Source organism: Rhipicephalus microplus, chromosome 4 (assembly GCF_043290135.1).
Source record: "Rhipicephalus microplus isolate Deutch F79 chromosome 4, USDA_Rmic, whole genome shotgun sequence".
Lineage (NCBI taxonomy): Eukaryota > Metazoa > Arthropoda > Arachnida > Ixodida > Ixodidae > Rhipicephalus > Rhipicephalus microplus.
The window spans coordinates 55,230,788-55,236,894 of record NC_134703.1 but is presented as its reverse complement, the minus strand read 5'-3'; positions in this window follow the sequence as shown (position 1 = coordinate 55,236,894).

Below are 6,107 nucleotides of genomic sequence, written 5' to 3'. Positions count from 1 at the left end.
AAGAAGGAAGGTTGCCAGTGACTTTGTGACGCGCTACAGCAATGGCTTTTGCGATGCACTTTCTTGGTTGTAGAAACAAGTTTGTGTGAGTAAGTTGTGGTTCGCATTTGTACAGTTACTGTTTGTTGATCAGTTGGAGCTGCAAACACTCGTTAAAGCATGTACTTTACTTATTATGCCTCCTCCAGAAAAAATGTACAGGTCCATTGAGAACCTGTGAAACAATTTTATGATTAAGTCATGCATGAGTACGAATTCTGCTCCTGTTACATTAACTATTTGCATGCAGCCGGTGTGATAACATAACGAGGCCATTACAGCCTCTTCTTGCATACTATGGCTGAATCGTATACAGCTTATGAACTTAACCTATTTACTGAGGCTGATGTTTGCCACCAGAAGCCTTCGTGATCTGAACTAGAGAAGTGAGCCTCTAATTATTTATTTTTTTTTTTTCAATTGGTTGGAGGCAGTTCACAGCCTCTGTTTTGCCTGTGGTGCGTGATGGCTACTGCATTCTCCCAAGAGAAATTGTAGCTGAGAGACACGCGTGTATCTGCACTGCTGTTTGCCGAGTTGGGGAAACTAAGGCCGTGCATTGATTTAGGTAAGCAGATCAGTGACAAAACAGTTCCTGTGCCAAGCCAGAGAAGGTATAGATCGTCCAGATAGTGCAATTGTCGACAGGGCATTCATAGGGAGCCAAATATGATTGGCCAACAATATGTAACACTGATGTTGTGGTAATCATATCATGCATGTTTTTAATTTTTAGTGTTATATTGTCGCTCATTATTCTTGTATATCACTATCCTATTCTGCCAATGATAAAATCAAGTGAAAATGTTATGTACATAATGTGTACATAATGTTTTTGTCTTTTGGGGTGACGTGAAGGTGTTTTTCTGTGTGCATGAGTGAATTTCAGTGACGGCACATTCACTGCACAGCCGTGCGACAGTTTTATTTCGAATGACTGGGCTGTGAAAAAAGCAGCAAGCATTTTTTTTTTTTTTACCTAATGGTGTGTACAAATGTTAAAGAGCTAAACAGGTCAGAGTCATGACAAGCTTATGAAACTTGAGAAAGGGTGAAACATAAGAGAGAGAGCAAAAGAAAAAACTGCTGTCATAATTAGTCAATCCGACTTGTTCATTTTGCAAATAGACTTGCATAGTGCCTAGCAAGTTTCTTGTCAAACTGACATTGTTAAAAAAAAATTTTTTGTGGTGTGTGCTCATGTGGAACGGGGAACGGGTACTCAAACTGTCGTGCTGAACAATTTTTCTTTTTTTTTTTTTCAAGCAGAATGGCGCTTGCATCAGGATGTGCAGTAATTGATTGATATGTGGGGTTTAGCGTCCAAAACCACCATATGATTATGAGAGACGCCGTAGTGGAGGGCTCCGAAAATTTCGACCACCTGGGGTTCTTAACGTGCACCCTAATCTGAGCACACGGGTCTACAACATTTCCGCCTCCATCGGAAATGCAGCCGAGTACCTTAGCCACTAGACAACTGCGGCGAGGCAGGATGTGCAGAAAAGCAAGCTAAAGTTAGCCAAGGCAGCGAACAAGAGTGGCAAAACATCATACACTTGATTTGATGTTTATATCACAGGGTCACATTTTCGAGTGTACAGCAGTTAATTTCACTGCATGCTGTTAATGTAACAGGTAACCATAAACCTGGCTCACTTAAATATCACACTAACAAAAGTTCTTCGGGATTCGAAGTTCAAACCACATATTGCCGACATCTTGTCTTGTTCTGCTTTCTGTCGTTCTGCACATTCATCACACAAGAAAATCTACAGTCAAGATTTTCAATGCACTATGGTGGTTCCAAAGCCATAGATTTTTTTTGTGTTTTGTGTTTACCATTGATTCCAAAGCACACTTTTTGTGTGCTTTGGATTCAATAGTAAACACAGCGGATGAACCAATGATCGCAGCAGAATATATCGTATTCTAGGCAATGCCAGCTATATCGTTTTAGAAACTGCATTCAGGACACTGCCATTACATGGCATGAGCAGGTACGCACCTGGTTAATGTGCCATAGCTAACAATTGGTTTTCTTTCTTTTAACCCACAGCAATTAGAGTTTCTGGTAGGAAGCCTATAGGGGTTAAGGCAAGGGGAGAAAAGAATGAGCAAGCAGGCTAGACAGTAGTGTCATTCACCCATAAAATTGAGCTCATGAAAAAAAATTAAAGCAGTAGTGCCTAAGTCCCCCCTACCCCCCCCCCCCCTTGTTTTGTTTCCTTCACAGAGTCACAAGCAGCACTTGAGTTGAATTATTCATAAGCAAGCTCTTCTGCTGAAGTAATTTTGGTGGCTGGCAATTGCCTCATTCCATTTTGGGGCATTATATGGCATTATGCATTGTATGCCTAAGTTCAGTGGCTGCGGTATGGTATGTCCTGAAAAACTGGCTGTTATTATTAACGTGATAGTGTTAAAGAGCTTTTTTCGCAGAAATTCCGGCGTCTGTGTCGATGTCATTGATTGTGTGCGAAAAATCATCTTGTGTGTGACCGAAAAAACTAGAAATATGCAAACAAAATATAAAAAATTCTGGGTCAGAGTGAGAAACGAGCCTAGGTCTTTTTTATGGCAAGCGGTTTCTGCCATACAACCATGTGTTTGCTTGTGAATACAGTGAAAACAACTTCCTCTTGTTCGAAATGCAGTGGCTTAAAGCCGATCACCCGCTACTCAAGGTGCACACGTTACTGCGCCTATTCTCTTAAGGCCAAGTAGTGGGTACATCACAAGTTCCAAAAGATTTCATGCACTAAGTGTTTGAAGTATGCACTAGGGTATTGCTATCGCGTTCAACTCTTCCCCAATTTTTTAATACACTATTGTAAACAGATTTTGTATGGGATGTGGTTGCCGCAAGAGTATATTATCCCACTGTCAATTCATCTGAAGCGGCGAGCATTTTTAAACCAAGACAATGTGTGCGCCAATGAGACACTTGCCTGTGGATTCAGAGGTGCGTTTATGTGCAATGCATAACCAGTGCCAAAATTTGTGCTCAAAAAGACATCAAATGTAATCATTTGCTACTAGCAACACTTGCTGTTCAAGTACGATTGCCATCTGGTGATACATTTTAAGTGCTGTTACATGTTCGTCAAGTGCTAATGCGACAAAATGGAACTTGCTCCGTACACATTTCAGAGGGACACGAAACCAAATTGTACAAGCTTAAATGAGACAACTGTGAGCATGCCATGTCAGTGCAGTGCTTCGCGTTTCTGTGCACAGAAATGTCTACACACTCTTTGATGTCATTGAAGCATTGCTAAAATGGCCTTTGCTGTTAGTCAAGGTGGGCAGAGAAGGGACAATTTTGAGTTAGTGTATGGTGAGAAATCTTTTGTGTGTGTTTTAAATGTGCAACTATATTGGCCACTCTACCCTCACTTTCAGTGAAAATAGCTCGAAAGCCATGTCGTTATTTTCTTAATGAGGCCCTGCAACACTTTTTGAGCATAGTCAGAAAACGCTGCCAATCGGTAGTTGAGGTTCCCGAGAATGCGTGTGCCAAATATTATGGCGCAGTACGCAACATTTACGATAAATTCTCAGTCGGGCTGAAAATCACTTTCTGCTCTCTCTACAATTGACGCAGAGGCTCTAAAATCAATATGTCCCTGGCCAAGTATCAGCCACAGGCAGATTTGAGCATGGCGCACTTGGTCATTACTGGGGTTGCCATGAAAGGCCACGACTTGTCAACACGTGCAGTCACAGTGAAAAGGCGCACATTTTATTCAAAGTAAAAACATACAAGCAGTTCTGTGTACGAATACAACCGACCAGGAAAGCTCTTTGAAAATCGAATGCAGAAGATTATGCACCTGATCTCACTGCTAGCTTTTATGAAAGTGGTAGGGTGGGGAATGTCTTTAGAACCAGTGCAATTTCGTAGCTCCACTCGTGAGCCGGCACATGCGGCCGACGCGTGAATAGGGAGGCGACGCACATGTCTCTGTTAGCCGAGACACACAAGGAGTAGCCACTTGTGATGCATTGCGCATTTCTTCGTGCTTGCTTTCTCCGTACTCGGTGCGTGATTTGCGAACGCGTGAGGCATGATGTGAGAGGGAACTGCACTGTTGCTAGTTCTTCCTTCGGCTGTCGCGTCCACTTGAGAGCAAGCATCAATTGGAAGCTGCAAAACTAACCTTGCTCTACGTAAACACTGGGGTGAAGAGCAGTGATGTGGTGGGAAGCTTTGATGGCGACAGCAGAGTGGGGTCCCAAGGAGCTTCGCTCCCAAAAAGTGCTCAAGGTAATGAGGCGTGGGTGACGTATTTTCTTTCCCTGTGCTATCTGTCCCTGCTCAGCTTTTAACCCTTTCGTCGGGACGAGAGAAAAGAGAATGCGATTGCAGCGTGGAACAAATCTCAGTAACTCCTCTCGTACTAGACCGATTCTAAAAATTTTTGCGAAAGTGAATTCGTGAGGCAATAAACTCTTTTAGCGACTCCATTCTATGGCTGCTTGAAAAAATGTTCCAGGGCCCCTTTAACAAATGTAGCTAGCTACATTGTCAGAGCTCGACACCTGACCACCTGCAAGGGAGCAGTGGTTACATGGACAGCATAGACCAGTATAAAAGTGAATTTTAAACAAAACTCGAAACTCTGCATCTTGGTTCGATGATTTGTCATTGTCCTTTCCAACATTCCCTCTCCTTGCAGTTTTCTAGTATATGTTACTTTGTAGTGAGTGCAGTTATGTGAACGTTTACCATTTCGCTGGTGATGTCAGCAGCAAATAGTTCCTCTTACCCGTAAATCAAAGATAATTTTCAGCTACGTTTGTTTTTCATGCTTGTGCTTTTCCCTCTGGCATTGCATTCATGCGGAAGCTGGTGTTGCACAATTGCACAAGTGTTGTGTATGTCAACACTTGTGCAATTAAGCTCGGCACTAAACTGCCACAACATTTTGATACCATCTTGCAACAACTTGAGAATCGGAGCAAATTCTGTAAGAGAGTTGCCATTCTTCACTTTCCCTATATAAGGATTTCATGTCCTTCTCGAGTCACTGTGACTGCATCGCTCGCATAACTCAACCTTGACCATCATTTTCAGTTGAAAATACTTTAAAGCAACTTGCATGTGATGTTACAACAGCTCATTGAAGTGCAGTTTGTTTCAAGTTCACTGTACCTAAAAAGAAAAACGCCAAATCTTGACAAATGAGGCAGAACTATAAAAAAGTAGCCTCATTGACCAGATGTATCGCAGTATACGCTGAATGTGGTTGAAACTGAGCAGAACATGTTCGTCTCAAGAGTTCTATTCGTGGAGGATGGAAAGAAACTTCAAGTCAATTAAAGCAAAGGAAGCACGCTCCAGGATCACAATGCAACAGCTTGCTGTTGCTGTGTTGTGCACGTTGCATGAAACAATCGAAGTTGCACAAGGATATGATCAAATGTGCACAGTACAGCTGCACAAGTGCACATCAGTCAAAACATGCAGGCAAATCCTAGGCCATGCATGTTAGGGCCAATCAAAGAGATGGAGAGGCCTCATGGTGGGCCAACTTTTTATGGCACAGGAGAGAAAGAAGAGAGCTGGCTGGCAAACATAGTTTCCGCATGGTGGTCTCTTTCCTAGTTTCTTTCTATCGTCCATGCTATTGTAAAGAGTTCTTGTAACATTTCCGTGCTTAGTTTAAAGGGACGCAATAGAGAAAAGAGTTGTTTTATTGTATTGGTAAATTACTCTTTCCCAACACCAAAATCACGCTTGCCACAAGATGATGCATTAAAAAATGCATGTAATGACGCCACCTGGAAATTCCCGGACCAACAATAGCCACGTAAAAGATTTTAATGGAATCTACTGTGCCCTGTGTATAGTTCTTAATCGATAAACATGAAGTGCATTGTTTGCTGAGGAGGCCGCAGACTTAATATGCTAATTTTCATGAAATTTCGTTGAGCCAATGTCACTGAAATAGAAAAAATATACTTTGTATACCGTGACGTCACACATGAAGGTTTCAGCGTGAAATTTTAGAAAAAATGAAACCTTCAGCTTGATTTTCCTCTCATTAATAAACCTATGATGG